This window comes from Nyctereutes procyonoides, unplaced genomic scaffold, assembly GCF_905146905.1.
Source record: "Nyctereutes procyonoides isolate TBG_1078 unplaced genomic scaffold, NYPRO_anot_genome, whole genome shotgun sequence".
NCBI lineage: Eukaryota > Metazoa > Chordata > Mammalia > Carnivora > Canidae > Nyctereutes > Nyctereutes procyonoides.
Window position 1 is genome coordinate 32,843,828 of NW_026575160.1, and position 17,988 is coordinate 32,861,815.

Genomic DNA, 17,988 nt, shown 5'->3' on the forward strand with positions numbered 1-17,988 from the left:
CACCTCGTGTGGCAAATAAAACTGTGCTAACAAATACAGGCTCCATGAACTACAAGGGACGTCTTCAAGAAAACCCAATAAGGGAAGTCCTGCCTACATTTCTTTAGGGGAAAAAAGAAAATTAGAGTTCTGGGTCTATGGTCGCCTGCGGGGAGTCGGTGGCCGCCAGTTGCCACATGACCCCCAGGGTGACGGTGAAACACACACTCTCGTGTGGGCAGAAGCAAAATCAAGACTAAAGGAGAACCTGAGGGCTCAGGGTTGGGATTAGGAAAACTCTTGGAAAGCAAGTCAGTAAGCTGAAGGGAGAGAGTACAGAGGTTAGCCACCCACACAAAAGACCAAGAGAAACCTGCAGCAATCCATCAGTTGGGGCTAACTCTGGCCCTGAAGGATCTTCCCGAATCCCAGGAAAGAGCAAAGAAACCTGCTGTTTATCCTCTGTCACTTTCGGCTCCCGTCAGCCTATACACAGGTCCCAGGGGAGGACGCCTAAGAAAGCTGCATCTGAACACTGCTGGCGCCACATGTTCCCCCAAGAGGCGGGACCATCCCCATTCGAGGAGAGTCTATGACCATTTTGCTGGCCATTAACACCAACAAAGTGCAAATAATCCCATCACTGAACAGAGATCTTCCCCTACTGTGAGAAAGGAGTGAAGTTGCCTTTTCATGACTCATAATTTTTTTAAAGAATATTGTATTTATTCATTTGAGAGAGAGAGAGAGAGTGTGTGTGTGTGTGTGTGTGTGTGTGACTGGGGTGAGGGCCAACAGGGGAGGAGAGAATCTCAAGCAGTCCAGATGCTGAGCTCAGAGCCCGATCTCATGACCCCGAGATTATGACCTGAGCCAAGATTAAGAGTCGGTGGATTAACTGACTGGGCCACCAGGTGCCCCGTAATTCATAAACTTTTAAGGATCCTAGAATAATAAGATTTTTGGAGAACGGCGCTTTACAAGTATGAATGTTTCACCTCCTTTTAGTAAATAGAGCCAAGAGAAGTTCAAGAAAGTGCTCAATGTTACGTCTCTGATTGCATCCGATTCCAAACTAAAATCGGGAATCATAATTCTCCAGCACACTAGCGCAGCGATTCTCGAATGTCCTGTACATTTGAATCCCTTGGAGAGCTTTGGAAAAAATCTTAAGACTTAAGCCACACCCCCATGTCAACTGAATCAGAATCTCTGCAGATTCAGATGTGGCCTAGGCACCCAGATCTTTCCAATTCCAAGTTAATTTTACTCCACAGTGAAGTTTGGAAACTATTGCAACCGGCGCTTTACAGATGCCTGAAAACCAGCAGAGGAGTCTCCTCGGGTTTAGCTGGCTCAGATCCCTCCCCTGGGAGCTGATAAATTGGGATTGATATTTCCATTTTACGAGTTAAGAAGAAAACAGAGCTGCTGTAATATTCCTGATAAATGGCCATCAGAGTCTGTGTCAACACTCCAGTAGAGGAGGGGTCCTCACCTTGGAGGCCTTGCCCTCCTGAGCCGTGCTGATGGTTTCACGGGCCGCACCTCCGCTTACCTGCTACCCTTCAACTCTAACCCCACCTTTGGAGCGCACAGCGTGAGCAATGCTCCCGTTGGACACCCAGCTCCTTAAGGGTAGCTGCTCTGCCCCCCTCCGGGCCTTCTTCAGCACGATCTTAGGAGCACGTAAGACTGTGAGAATGACTTCTTCCGTGCACAAAGGGAAGATGGAGAAAACTACCAAAATGGGCATGACAGTGTGAATACAGGCTAGCACGTTAGAAAGGTTGTGTGGCCTATGCGTTGCCTGCGAGGTCGGAGCCCCATCTGTGGTCGTGTGTGCCTCGGCATGGACCCTCTGAGTGTGTGGCACCTACTGGGCCACGTGCTGAAGATACTCTCTCCTCCAGGACAGGGAAAAAACTTTTCAGTTTATGTACTACTAACAGCTACTCTTGATGGGCAGTCTTATATGTGCCAGTGCCAAAGTCGGGAGGAGAACTCAGCCGTGCAAATAAACAAACAAGTACACACGCAAGTAAAGCTCAGCTACGCAGTAAATAGTACAAGGTTCTCACCCCACAAAGCAACCCATCGGACTACGTCTTTCGCACTCGCTCTGCTCGGGCTGCGCAGAGGGAAGGAGCAGCGCAGGCCCTTGGTTGGGAGAACGAACTTTTTTTATATATATAAATCTATTTTTTATTGGTGTTCGATTTACCCACATACAGAATAACACCCAGTGCTCATCCCGTCAAGTGCCCCCCTCAGTGCCCGTCACCCAGTCACCCCCACCCCCCGCCCTCCTCCCCTTCCACCACCCCCAGTTCGTTTCCAGAGTTAGGAGTCTCTCATGTTCTGGGGAGAACGAACTTCTGTTGCTTCTTGGTATATGAGGTTCTCACAAGTGCACCCGAGAGAGCGCTTTGTGATCAGTACGAGAGGGAGACCAGTGTGCGCAAGGCTTGTGCGCCTGACGTGGAGGGTGGAAGGTGCGTCTCCAAATGTGTCTGACTGATTCCTCAAAGCGACAGGGCGAGATACTGAGACTCAGAGAGGTGACTCCTCCAGCCCCATACAGGTGGTAAGTAGAGAGGCTGAGATCGAAGGATCTGACTCTTTCCACACTTAATCTGCCTGACGATACTATTTCACATTGGGGGAAGGATTCACTGACAAGTCTCATGAAGAAAAATACCTTAGACGTTTTTATTAGTTCTTGGGAATAGGACGCTGGACTCCATAAATACGTGTACCCAAATGCAATTGATGACTCTACTTTCACCTTTTACCTCGGAAAGAGCATGCCCCACAGGACTTGAGGAAAGCCTTTAGGTAAACTCAGCATTAGACAAATTACCCTCAACTACAAGCCTCATGTTGGCAAATAAAATACAAGGTGCCCAGTGAGATTAGGATTTCAGAGAAATGACAAAGACTGTGTGGGCCTAGGGGTGTCCCAAATACTGCATGGGACAGACACTGCACCGAGCACACACATCCTAACAAATTGCTCATAGTTCATCCGAAATTCACGTGCAGCCGGGCATCCCACGTCTTTGTCTTTATTGGCTAACTCCGGCCGCCCCGTGCAAACCAGGAAATTCAACCGCAAGGGCCAAGCAGTGAGAATTAAGTAAGCATATTATTTCCCATCATGATTAAGTCCAGAGATAGCGACTCATCCAGGGGACAACGACATCAGGGCTCCAGTTCCTTCTCCACCTTACTCCTCGGAGGTCCGCGGGGTCCAGGCCACCGTCCTTGGGCTTCCTCTTCCCATGATTGCAGGACGGCTGCGCACATCCAGGCATTGTTTGCACTTACTACTTCTTGTAGAGGAGGAGGAAACTAGTCCCTTCCGTGGGTCTCCCTTAGGACCAAGGAAAGCTCCCCCCGAAGTTTTGTAGCAGGTCACCCCTGGTGACTCATTCGCGCGAGCCCTGCCTCACACTCAGGCCTCGAAAGACCCCCCGCAACATGTCCCTCTGGAGCTTTCCCCAAGCTCAGCCCCAGCACAGAGGCACAGAGGCACAGGGCCCCAGATCTGGACAACTCTGCCGGCGACCCTGGGACAAACGGTCCAGGCTTATCTGATAGATATCTACTGAGGGGTCACTACAGGCTCACAACCGGGATGGGGGAGACCAAAAGCTCTAGCATCACGGGGCTCTCCAAGAATCCATGACATCATTAGCACACTTCCTCTCCAGTGAGCAAAATCGACAGAGTTTCAGAACACGTTCCCTCTGTGCGAAGTCTTCATGGACGGTTCTTCCAAGCAAGCCGTCGAGCTTCCGTTCACAGAGGGCCGCCAAAGCCATCCTGTGACTGCGCCTTGGCCGCTCCTGCTGTGCCCACAACGTAAGGACGGGGAGGAGGACAGTTGCCACGAACCTCAGACATTGGTCTTCGTCTGTGCTTCTGGGTTTCTCCAAAAGTTCATTAATAAAACGCTCGTTTGTCTACATTGGATAAAAATCTCTGATTTTAGAAACATGTTCTGTGAGCTCACCCAGACTCACTAACATCCTCATCCCACCGTGGCCCAACCAGCTATTGATTGATTGATTGATTGATTGATTTGAAGATTTTACTTATTTATCCATGAGAGACCCAGAGAGAGAGGCAGAGACCCAGGCAGAGGGAGGAGCAGGCTCCCTGCGGGGACCCTGATGCAGGACTCGATCCCGAGACCTGGGGTCACGGCCTGGGCCCAAGGGAGGCGCTCAATGCTGAACCCCCCAGGCGACCCCCAACCAGCGGTTTTATGTCACGAGAACAGTTGTGATTTTGCGGCGTTTCTGCAGAATTCTGACCGACGAACCCGAGGCCGTCCCTTCCCACGTCCTGGCCTGCGGGAGCTCCGAGCTGCGGCTGCGCGCAAGCTGGGGAGTGGGCGGGGTGGGGGGAGGGCGCACCTCCGCCTCCAGGCCGCCTCCCCGGGTTTGCGCCGCCGGTGCTGTTCCTCGGGAAGCCGCGGTAAGGGGCCTCTGCCCCGTGTGGTGCGGGAGGAGGCGCCCTGGGGCCGGGGCCTTGGGTCGTGCGCTTGCCCCCGGGCTTGGGCGTCGCGAGGGAGCGGGAGGGCGCCTCGGGGGCCGCTGCGACCGCCCAACGAGCCCGTCCGCCTTCCCCAAGGGCCGGTGGGGGTGCAGCCAGGCGGGCTTGGGCGGAGCTTCGGGGCCACGGTGGCGCTGGGGCACGGGGCGGGGTGGGGGGGGTGCGGGGTGTGTGTGGTAGAAGGGGTGGGCGTGGAGGGGTCGGGGCGGTGGAAGGGGTGGGGGTAGAGGGGGCGGGGGGTGGAAGGGGTAGGGGTGGAGGGGCGGGGCGGTGGAAGGGGTGGGGGTAGAGGGGGCGGGGGGTGGAAGGGGTAGGGTGGAGGGGGCGGGGCGGTGGAAGGGGTAGGGTGGAGGGGGCGGGGCGGTGGAAGGGGTGGGGGTGGAGGGGGCGGGGCGGTGGAAGGGGTGGGGGTAGAGGGGGCGGGGGGTGGAAGGGGTAGGGGTGGAGGGGGCGGGGCGGTGGAAGGGGTAGGGTGGAGGGGGCGGGGCGGTGGAAGGGGTGGGGGTGGAGGGGGCGGGGCGGTGGAAGGGGTAGGGTGGAGGGGGCGGGGCGGTGGAAGGGGTGGGGGTGGAGGGGGCGGGGCGGTGGAAGGGGTGGAGGGGGCGGGGCGTGGAAGGGGTGGAGGGGTCGGGGCGGTGGAAGGGGTAGGGGTGGAGGGGTCAGGGCGGTGGAAGGGGTAGGGTGGAGGGGGCGGGGGGTGGAAGGGGTAGGGGTGGAGGGGTCAGGGCGGTGGAAGGGGTAGGGTGGAGGGGGCGGGGGGTGGAAGGGGTAGGGGTGGAGGGGGCGGGGCGGTGGAAGGGGTGGGGGTAGAGGGGGCGGGGGGGGGTGGAAGGGGTAGGGGTGGAGGGGGCGGGGCGGTGGAAGGGGTGGGGGTAGAGGGGGCGGGGGGGGGTGGAAGGGGTAGGGGTGGAGGGGGCGGGAGTGGAAGGGGTAGGGGTGGAGGGGGTGGGGGGGGGTAGTGGAAGGGGTGGGGGTGGAGGGGGCGGGGGGGCACGCTCTCGGAGCCCGCCAGCGGGGGGCGGGGGGGGGCACGCTCCTGCCTGGGCCCCGGAGCAGAGGGAAACGGGGTCCTGGACCTGGGCGCAGCCCCACCGAGCCTCAGGCCGCGAGCGGGAGCGAGCACGCGGGGAAGGCGCCGGCAGGGCTGAGCGGGAAATGTCGCCGGAAGCCAGACGGCAGCCTCGGGGAGGCCCGGGGGCTGGGCCCGCGCAGGTGCACCGGGGCTGGGGCCGCAGGGCGCCCGGCAAGGTTCGCAGGCTCCGGTCCAGGTGATGCGCCTCCGCGCGCGGGCGATGCGGGCCTTGCCCAGCCGAGGTCAGTGCGGCGGATGCACGCAGGCGGGGCCGCGGAGAGCTGGAGGGTTCCAGAGCCCGCGCCACGTCCCCCCGAAGTCCCTGCGGCCTCGGGTTGTCAGATCACGACCTTAAGCTCAGGAGAGACGGGGGTGCGAGGTTCAGGAAGGCGGCGGCTGGGAGCAGGGGACTTGGCAGCTCCTTCGAAGCGGGGACAGCCCCGGGGTCCTCCTGCCCGAGCGCAAGCGAGCGGGAGAGCTGGGGCGTGGGGGGGGGGGGGGTTGAGGTGCGGCTGGACGTGAGGCCGGATGCGAGGGGACCCCCCCAGGCCCGGGCTTCCCCTGTGTCCCTCCCGCCCAGGCCGGCCTCGGCCGCAGCTGTGGGTGCGCCCGCCCCCTGCCGCCCCGGGGTCGCCCGGACGGGAAGGACGGGGAGCCGGGGTCACCCCGGGGGTCGTCCGCTCGTGCCCCGCAGGCGGTTCTCAGCGCTGAAGGGTGGCGGCCCCCGAAACGGCTCGGTCCCCCAAGGCGCGGCCGGCGCGGCAGGCCCCGTACCCCGGGAACCACGGCGAGGTTCTCTGGCGCCTCCAGTACCTCTTCCTCTTTTTTTTTTTTTTTAATTATTTTATTTATTTATCCGTGAGAGACCCAGAGAGAGTTAGAGACCCAGGCAGGGGCAGGAGCGGCTCCCTGCGGGGAGCCCGACGCCAGACTCGATCGATCGGTGACCCCGGGTCACGGCCTGGGCCCAAGGCGGCCTCTGCGCCCCCGCGCCCCGCCAGGCGCCCCGCTCTAGCTCTCCTCCTTGTGGCCTTTCCTGTAGTTTCTGTGCAGACTGAGCCTCCCCCTGTCACCGCGCATCCTCCGGCCTCCAATTCCTGGTGCCTTCTCATGCGGACCACGTAGGCGACGTGGAACCCCTGCCCCCGAGGTGTGGGCTGTCACCCGGCTGTCCCCTGGGCCACTCCGCGGTGGAGGCCGGTGCAGCCGCGGTGCAGGCCGCAGACCCCCAGCTTGCAGAGGAGAGCCGAGGTCCAGGCGGTTGGGGTCGCGGGCAGGGGTGGAAACAGCACACACGGCCGCGGGAAGTGTTTCTCCCAAGAAGCAGCCTTTGGCCTGGATGACTTTGCAGAGGACGCGATGGCCAGGGGCACTGCTGACAACAATACCAGGGCTGGCGGCAATTACTGGGATCTGCCAGCTGGCTGCGGTCAGGGAAGGCGTGCAAGAGAGCCCCACGAGGACCCCGGTCACCCCAGGGTGGCTGTGACCCGCCCCACTCTGGGTCCCTGCACAGCAAGGCCAGAGGCTTCACTCCAAGGGCAGGGGAACAGACCGCACTAAAATCACCCCCCACCCCCCCATCCCTAAACAAATAAACAAGCAAATAGCAGCACCAAGGCCCAGAGGCCGACGGCCAGCACCTGGAGTGGCTACCCTATATTCTCTGCGATGTCTGGCTTCCAACAACAACAACAAAAATGAGGCCCGAAGAGAAACAGGAAAGTATGACTCATATACGAGAAAAAAAGCAGACAACAGACACTGCCCGTGACAGTGACCTGATGGGGGACCCAACAGACGGGGATTTCTCGGTAGCCGTGACAGGTGTGCGCTCCCCAGGGTGGGGAAAGGAAGGTCCCGCCACCCAGAGAATGTCACTGACAGCGATTATAATGTTACCGTGTGGTCTGGACCCATGAGTACACTTTATAAGAACATTTTATGTAAATAACCGTGTGCGTGTGTGTGTGCGCGTGTGCACAGTGCGCTTCGTGGAGGTGTATGCATGTGGTTGGGCCTGCAGCACCTGGAAACTCACCTAACACACCTGCAGTTAAGGTCCCAAGATCACCGGCCTCTAATCAGAAAGTATTACTAAATTAACCTTTTGGAAAAAAGACTCTGAGAAAATATTTGAAGGGAATCTTACTTTTAGGGGATCATAGTATTTCCAAGTCTAATTCTGTGTCTGAGCCACTTCGCGCCCATGCAGTGTGTGAAATGACCACTGAACTGGGAAGCAGAAGACTGAGGTTCTAATCCAGATTTTTCCTGAGCCGGGATCCCTATCGTCGTCTAATGGCTCTCCACCTGGAGGGACAAGAAAGAATTTAACTTAATTAATTTTAATATCATGGTTCCAACTTTGAACAATTCAATCACATTTAAAGCTCTGTCCTTCGCAGTTCTGACAAAAGTTATTACCCATAGTAATTTTTTCAGAGGCAAAGCATCCATGACTTCACATCCTTTTCTTAAATCTAAACACTAAGTGCTGATACTGGGCGGGGCTGGGAGTGTTCTTCAATTTTATTGATAACAATAGTTCAGTGATTTGATATTATTATAACTAATCACATCCTAATTATTAAGGTTCAAAGTTAGGTTTACGATATTAGTTTACATATTGTCTTTATTATTTTTTTTCAAGATTCTATTTATTCATGAGAGACACAGAGACAGGCAGAGACAGGCAGAGGGAGAAGCAGGCTCCCTACAGGGAGCCCCACGTGGGACTCGATCCTGGACCCCAGGGTCACACCCTGAGTCAAAGGCAGACGCTCAACCGCTGAGCCTCCCGGGCGTCCCTACATAAATGTCTTTACTTTAAAAAAACAAAAACAATCTCCTATTTCTAAGAGACCTTTAGAAATGGTCCTTGTGTTACATAAACCAAATACTCAAATCTGCTCTAGGCGTACTTAGGCATGATAGATGTTAAATTTGGCTTCTTCCTTACTCTCCTTTTGTCTTTCAACTTGGAGATGGCTGCGGTTGAACCATACGGTGCTGTCACGCATCCACATTCATACTTGGTCCTGTAATTTCTTGTTCGTCAGACATTCATAGTAGGCATAATTTGTACTCTATAAATCCGTACTAATTGGTAGCTACTAATTTCCTCTGTTAATTCAGATTCAAGACCATAAATCACGATGCATTTAACCTACCATTCTTTCATTTACAGGATAAAAATGACAATGTGATATGATTTTTATGACTTTACAGTCATCACAAAATAATCAGTATGTTAGTAATCAGTAATAGCTCCGTACGAGTACATTTGAGGTTCTCAGTTGAATAGAATGGGGGAAAGGTGGTTTTCTAAAGACATGTTTTCGGCTGAAACTAACAGTAGTGCCAAATGTTTTAGAAATTGTTTGCAATGCAGATAATACTGCAGTGAATTGGACTAGAAATATCAAACTCATTTCAAATAACTGGTTCATTCTTAAGTCTAACTCCCCACTTCGCACTAAGCATCCTCTGCATGAATACTGAAAAAGAAACACTTCACTCGCCCTGATGAATGCAACAATTATAACACAAAAGAAATCATTAATGCACCAGAACAGAAGAGCATGGTCTGCTAGCATCTAATTAGGCTCTCACTGTAATTATCCTCCATTTGAGAAATTTTCTTAATGTAAAAATGATAAAACAAATCGTAAGTATTCACTTAGTTTAATTAGTTAGCAGCACTAAGGCACATTTAGTTTCATCTGTATCCTTTTTACATACTTTGTTCTAATGATCTTAACTGTAGAAAAGCTGAATGTTTTACCACTTCAAACTTTGTACAAATACCCACATCATGACATCTCTTTTATATACCTTGGTCGCCCCCACAGAACTCCCCCAGACGGATTTCCAACATTGCGCCAGGTTATTTGTGCTGAGGTGCTAGTGGAGGAGAAAGCATTGTGTGGCTAGAGTTCCCACAGAAAGGGAAGGGGGGAGGGAAGGGATGAGGAAAGGGGAGACGTATGGAGAGAGGAAGAAAGAGAAGGAGAGGCAAGAGAAGGAGAAGCCCGAAATAAAGAAGGAAGGGTGAATCAGAAAAGGAAGAGTTAACAAGATGACTGAGACAGAGACAAGAACACAAAGATGATGCTCACCACTCACTGGTGATCCAGGTGTGATTTTTTAAAAATTACCTCTTTAGGGGCGCCTGGGTGGCTCAGGTGATTGAGTGTCCGGCTCTTGATTTCAGCTCAGGTCATCATCTCAGGGTCCTGGGATCGAGCCCCATGTTACGCTCCTAGCTCAGCATTGAGTTTGCTTGAGATTCACCTCTTCTCCCTCTCCCCCCACCCCCGTTCATGCTCTATCTCTTTCTTTCTTCCTCTAAAATAAATAAAATCTCTTAAAAGAAGGATACAAATCATATTTATCTATCTTTTTAAAATATTTTATTTTTAGATAAAATCTACACCCAATGTGGGGCTCAAACCCACAACCCTAGGATCAAGAGTTGCATGCTCTACCAAATGAGTCAGCCAGGGCCCCTGTTTACCTGTCTATCAACCTATTCATCTATCTATCTATCTATCTATCTATCTATCTATCTATCTAATCTATCCATCCATCTATCCATTATCTATCCAACTATCTATCCATCTATCCATCCATCCATCCATGCATCCATCCATCTATCCATGTATCTATCATCTGTCTATTCATCTATCATCTATCTATCCATATAGCCATGTATCTACCCATCTATCCAAGTATCCATCCATCCATCCATCCATCCATCCATCCATCTACCCATCTATCCATCTATCTCCATCTATCTACTTAGCTATGGATTTTTTTTAAGGTCATCCTTCTTTCTCTGGGAATAAACACAGGAAGAGAAGACTAAACTCTGCCTACGATTCTAAAAAAAACAAAAAAAAACAAAAAACAACTCCAAGTTCCCTTATAATGTTTTTTGCATTTTTTCCATAATTAAGAAAGCTTTCAGCCACCCAAATGGACCAAGTCAGTCTTGTTTCTTGGGATCACGAGTTCTTACTCCCTCCTGAAATATATGGCCCTTAATCAACAGAGGGCTCTTATGAGGGTAGGAACAACTTTCATGTCCGCGCTGGAACGCAACTTAATGTGTATGCTCTGTTTTGGATTAGGCAGGACAGCGGTCCATCTACACCCGCCGGCAGAAGTGAGCTGTAGCTAAATCAGTCTCTTCCCCTGTTTGCATCAGTGGAAGAAACTTGGTTGTGCAGACACTGGTGCCAATGTCGTGGCTTGATTTCCACTGAGCTCCATTTCAGTGCCCTGCGGTGGCTCCTGGGGATGGAGGCAGATCATGGCATGACTGCGTTGTCATCACGCCTTCCTTCCCGCCGTCTTTTCCACGCTTCCTTGGGTGGCGAGGGACAAGGATACGTATGTGGAGGAGCGAGCGGGTCCTTTTCCAGCAGTGTCACAGTTCTTTTAATCGGATCATGATCGGAGTGGTTTGGGACCTTGGTGTTTTCCCATCCAGACTGTTCAATGTGAGTTCTTGATTCCTCTTCCCCGAGCAAGCTTCCTCTGGAGCTGCGCTGTGGTGCCTCAAGCAACAGAAATCAGCGCTTCTCACTAAGCATTACATTCACAGGTTCTAAAATGAAACACCTTTACTTCCTCCTCTTCAAATTGAGCTCCCCGGGACTAGGCCCACGCTTGAGAGAAATCCCTCTCTGCCCCCAGGCTCATCCTCCAAAGCCTGTCTCAGCTCTGGCATGTCCAGACATCACATCTCTTCCAGGTGGTAAATAAAACCTTGCGGGCACCATCTAGGTGTGAAGTGAGGTTCCAAAGAAAATGCTCTCTGGGTCTCCCCTACGTGCCATACCCACAATGCCGTGGGCTCCGAGGATGTGCTTCTCAGTCTCCCTCACTACATTTAGCATCTCCTTTTAGTTATCATCCTTACTTGTTCCATCCTGGTCAAAGACACATCAAAAATAATTGTGCGAGTTTCTACATCACATGAAAAAGTACAGAGGTGCCGGATAAAATAGCACCATCTCCTTTCTGCATTTTGTGAGAAGAAAATATTTTGCTGATGTAAACCCTCCTCATTTCAGTTTCATTATTTTGTTTGCTCGCTTTTCTCTGAGTTAAAAGGGTCTCAGGTGAGAAGTGATCGAACATTGATGTGTCACATGAAACTTTCTCTTTTCCACTCAGCACTAATGAAAATATTTGCCCTCTACTTAACTAACAGGCCTTTTCTTTAAAACTTGTGGAACTTGTTTTTTAACTGAGTAACTTCAGCACAGACCATAACAGGGATGCTTTAGATTTTCATCTCTTTCATTCCTCAGGAAAAGAAAAAGAAAAGGGGAGGGGGTAAGTCCCCAATTTCACGAGCTGAATAAGAAAAACAAAGAAAAGCTTCTTAGTATATGAAATAATAATTTCAAACTCTCGTTGGCTTATTAAATTATTGCTTTTCATTCAATACCAATGAAAAATCACCTATTGTCGCCAACGTAATATTTGTAAATTGCCAATATATTTTAATTTTATGTAATTATAATGTGGAAAACACAAATAGAAATGAGCATTCAGGACTCCTGGATGGCTCAGCGGTGGAGCATCTGCCTTCGGCCCAGGTCGTGACCCCGGGGTCCTGGGATCAAGTCCTGCATTGGGCTCCTGCAGGGAGCCTCCTTCTCCCTCTGCCTGTGTCTCTGCCTCCTTCTCTGTGTCTCTCATGAATAAATAAATAAAATCTTTAAAAAAGGAAGAAATGAGCATTCATCATTAATAGACATATAGTGCTTTAGAAATTTAACGATAATATTTGCTTTTTGGGCGGACTCAAACTCAACACGTGGCATATGTAAGTGTTTTACACGCTACTGACATCTCAATTCCACCTAGAAATGTCCTCCTGTAAATCCGCGCATGCAATTAAAACAATCGGTAAGACATAAGGGTACATACAATCAGCATGAGAATATTTTAAACTGTTTTATCTTCTCAACAAAATTATTTCACTAAAGCTAAATAAATAGTCATCAAATTACTACCCAGCAGACTCAGCAGCTGCTTCTATCTCAGGCTTCCATAGAGGTCTTGCCGGTCCCCTCCCCACTCCGCTGAATTGACCCGAGAGACACAGGGGGATTAGTCTTGAGAGCTGTTTCCCTGCAGGGCACTGCAGATGATGGAGTGGGGAGCAGCTGCAGGGCTGAGCCTCCCGTCCCTTCTGCAGGCTCCCCGAGTTCCGTTGGGAAGGCCCGAGGGCGCCCCACTGCAGAGCCCCCGGAGATGCCGCCTTAGGGCCAGCACCCGTGGGCCGCGGGCCCCCTGCTCCCTGGCCTCCCCACCACAGGCCTACAGTTTATCCTCCATTCGAATTTCTCTCTGGGCCCTCAACTGACTTAATTCACTCTGATGGAAAGTTCTATTCATTCTACACCCAAATACACCTCAAATCCACCTCCTTCTCTGTCTCCATTGCCAACAAAGTAGGCCAAGAAAATGGCAAGCTGTCAATTGGACCACTTGGTCAGCTTTTGTCACAGCAAAACTCGCTCTTCTCAATTCATTCTCCATAAAATATGGGAGTTATTGTCCTATTGTTACAAATAACAAAATCAGGGATCCCTGGGTGGCGCAGCGGTTTAGCACCTGCCTTTGGCCCAGGGCGCGATCCTGGAGACCCGGGATCGAATCCCACGTCGGGCTCCCGGTGCATGGAGCCTGCTTCTCCCTCTGCCTGTGTCTCTGCCTCTCTCTCTCTCTCTCTCTCTCTCTCTCTCTCTCTGTCTCTATCATAAATAAATAAATTAAAAAAAAAAAACAAAAAAAACAAATAACAAAACCGGGCTTCCTGAGGGTAAATAAACTTTCCCAAGTTTATGTCAGAGTAAAAGGTCGCAGGAGAATTTTAAGCCAGGGAAACCAGCTCAAGGTTCAACAATTTATTCAATTTCATGTAGCTATAAAATGGATCTAGCTAGCTCAATTGTTTTATATATATTATTTATTCATTCATGAGAGACCCAGAGAGAGGCAGAGACACAGGCAGAGGGAGAAGCAGGCTCCCTGCGGGGAGCCCCACGTGGGACTCGATCCCGGGACCCCGGGGTCACGCCCTGAGCCGAGGACAGTCGCTCAACCACTGAGCCACCCAGGCATCCCCAGCTAGTTAAATTTTGAGTTCTTTTTACTAAACTATTCTGCCTCTCGATTTAAAAGAATAGTGGCCAGAGGAATGTTTTTTATAGCTCTTAAAATGGACCAGGGAACTCACTGCCTATGTGTGTGTATATACATGTATTGTAGAAAATATCGAAATGTTAAGAGATATTAAGAAGGGAGCAAGAGAGAGGTAAAATTATGATTAATTTATTTTCTTCTTCATAATATTCTATTTCTACATTTTCATGAATTTTCTACTAGTAACATAGACTAGTTATAATCAGAAAATGAAGTTTTAAATAGATCTGGATGTAACTAAATATATATATTTTAAGCAAACTAAATTAAACTGAAACATTTGACTTTTTTATATTAAATTAATTAATTTTCATTACTTTCATAATTTTGTGACTTAATACATTTTTTATTGATTTTATGGATTGTGTTACAGGGATTAGTCAAAAGGGTCTTTGCAATTGACGCCAGAAATCATGCTTTTTTTAGACTGTGCTCCCTTTCTCTATTTTCCTGACCAAATCTACCATCAAAAGTGTTTGTTAATTTGTCAGCCACTGTAAACAATACTTAAAAGGCATTTTCATGTACACTTGAAAGTAACCATGAGAAATAGCATAGCATTTACATATGAGTGAAAAATGTTCTTGGAGGCCTTTGGTGTTTTTCAGGATTGTGAAGAGTCCCTGGAGTTCCATCTGTTCCATCTTTTGCTCGCTCCAGAACTGCGACACCACACTTCCGATTTCTATTGACGACTCGCTCACATTTTCAACACAGTCCACCTAAAACTGAACTGAACTGAACTCTTGGACAGCCCCAGGCTGAATCAAGTGGCCCTCGTTGACGCTGCCATACACCCCATGTTACCTCTTTCAGCACACAAACTGTGTGTCAAAATCACCTGTTGGTCTATATTCTCCACTAGATTGCAACCTCCTTAAGAGCAATCTCTATCATTTCCTCAGTGTCTAAAAATCATCTAGAGAATCGTCTAGATTCTGTAAACATATTTTTTTCAAATTAAAAAATTAACTTCTCGAAAATAGTTTAATAAAAAATAGCTCGGCTCAATCAAAATCTACATCATGACAAGAAGCATAATGAACTCTTCAAGGCAATTTAAAGTTAGTCAATCAACATATATTTCAATGCCTAAAAGATTCAGTTACCTCAAGGCCAGACTGGGAAGGGTTCAAGGAAACAGTTTATCAGCTGGAAAATTTTGGCTTTTGGCACACTAAAGAGAAGATGTCAACAAAGTGTATTTGGGACCATGGGAAAGTATTTGGTTTCAATGTTCTTTAGTTCACAGAATTGGTCCTTAGTCTTCCTCTGTATTTCGTTAGATCCCATCTCTGTTATTCCATTTGGTGTCTTTAGATGTACAAAGACTTCATTGAAGAATAATGAATCTCAGTAAGGCTGAGATGGAAGGGATTGTTTCCCTTTCAGACAGCTCTCTGCAAAACCTCACTCTTTGTTATCCAAATATCGTCAATACCTTTGCAAGCTTGCTCGCTGGCGCTCTAATTCTAGGTCGCTGTATTAGATTCTTTTAATGTTTGGCGTTGGCACCTGCCATAAAGTGCCGCTTTCAGAATTTCATCAACCGCAACGGTGTGTAGAAGACAATCATTTCTCACAGTTTCTACGAGAGTTTCGAAGTCTTGTGTTTTGCATCAGATGATAATGTTTTTTTAAAAAAGCAAAAAGAGCCCAAACATTTACTGGCTGTACGAACAAAACTAACACCAGGGCATTTGGCTGGTGAATGAAGGAGACCTTAAGGAATTAAGTAGGGCAGCCTCAAATCCTGTATATGGTAATTGCTGGGCCTACGGATTCTTCTCACTCCAATGGATAGAGGATATGTGATCTCTGAGAGATTGTATGAGGCCAGAGTTTCAACCCCATGAAGTCTGAGGTTAGAGTTCTTGCAGGGTATCATTTACACTGTGCAGATCATTGCCTAACATTGTGCAAGGGTCTTTGGAGCCTCTGTTTGGCAGCCAGCCATGATTCACTGCTGCAGCATATTGTCAAAGCAGCTGGTCCTCTGTGTACACACACACACACACACACACACACACACACACACACACACCACCCACTGCAGAAATTAACCCTTTCTCACCCTACAACACATTCATACCCTTGACTTCACACTGTCCGTAAGAATCACGTCTTATGGGACGCCTGCGTGGCTCAGTGGTCTGCCTTTGGCTCAGGGTGTGATCCCAGGGCCCTGGGATCGAGTCCTGCATCGGGCTCCCTGCATGGAGCCTGCTTTCCCTCTGCCTGTGTCTCTGCCTCTCTCTCTCTAGGTCTCATGAATAAAAAAATAAAATCTTTATTTTTTTTTTAAATAAAATCTTTAAAAAAAGAGAGAGAGAATCACATCTTACTCACTGAGGGCCAGTTGTGTGCCAACTCTTTTCACATAATTTCTCTACTTTACAACCCTAAGGTGGTAGGTAGTACAGTCCCCAATGTACAGATGAGAAACTTAAGAGGTTGAAAATCTGCCCAAGTTTTTCAGAAACTAGTTTTCAGAAACTAATTTTCAGAACTAGTATAAGGCTTAACTGATTTCAAACCAAGATCCTTCTGGTTTCTGAACTCTGTTTCCATTAAAAACTAGTGACCTATTCATGCATCACAACAGGACCTAGAGAAGAGGCCAAAGCTCTTTTGAAGTGCAAACTCATGAAAAGCCATTAGGAAGTTAGGTAAATTCTATTATCAGAATTACAGGCCTACCTTCATTATGACCAGAGCTGACTTGCTTGAGAACCGTAAGAAATTCTGATTACTTAAGGCTTGTGCTTTAATCTCAATGGTATATTTTAAGTAGTCATTCTAAAGAAATAACTTACTTTTAATAAAGCACTGAAGCAGCTGTAGAAGTTCCAAAAAGGGAAGAGAATTGCCAATAATGCGGTCAGATTGCAGTATGGTAAAGGTTGTTGCCGTCTCCCAAAGGGCCATCAGAGGTTGGCATTCTCTAGTGAACTGACCATGGCCTAACTGACTGAGCCCCTGGCTTCAACTTTATAAGATCAGGAGCTTGATTTGTGTCTGATACTAAAAGTTATTTCTATTAAATGAGAGTTTTGGTTCCTCCAGACTGGTTTTTATGTGGGGAAAAAAATCATTAATAGGTTGTTAGTTTTTGAAATATTCCATTTATTATAGTTATAAGGAAAAAGGGATCGGTTCTTCTTTACAATTGTCAGTTCATTTTATAAACCTTATTATCCCATGTAGAAGGCTAGCAATTGCTCACACTTCAAAGGAGGCCTTTAATTACTATCTAAAATGAGTTATACACCTTGTTAATTAAACTACTTTTAACATTTTAAACTGCATTAATACATTTCACATACTCCATTTCTTTCAATACATCCGTGAATCATCTAACAAACTTTCTCGAGTATTTAGCAATTCTTCTAAAATTAACAATGAAACTTTAAAAATGGTTTCCCGTAAGCTTTCTTAAATGTTCAAATACTGTATAGATAATTAATTATATTCAGTCTTGATGCACAATTATAAATCCATTTTTAAATGGTGTACGGATTAAAGTCTCCTATACATTACAGATATATAATGTCACAAGTACGTACACATTAATTAATGTAAAAATATTAATCTCAGGTTTGAGATCTCTAAAACATTTCTACAATTAATTCTAAATCTTTCTACATAAATAGCATTCTTTTCTGCAAAGGAAACATCATCTCACAAAATTTTAGGGGTTATATCCCTATGGAAGTTTTGGAGCTGCCTTCTCCCCTTGTCAGTGATCTGAGGCTGGGCCTGTGCAAAGACTGGATCCTGTCTGTGACAGGGATGGAACATACTGAACCCTGACGAATATAGCAGACTATGATAAGGGCTTTAAAAGTGAAAGAAGAAAACTTCATGTAGCTCATAACCATTAGAAGTGAACCACAGCTTTATCTAATTTTCAAGGCAGGTTAGAGTCTATAACTCCCACCCAGGTGGCCATGCCTCTTAATTGGATTTTGCTTTCCTTAGTTCTTAAGGTAAGTAAGTGTATTCACATCTACATCTCCATGTAAAGACATTTGAATGTAAGGCATTTCTGCATTTTCTCGCGTTAATCAAACCATCCAACTCTTCCTGGAATTAAAATCATACTGGATTGAATTCTGAAATGTCATGGAGCTTTGTCTATTTGG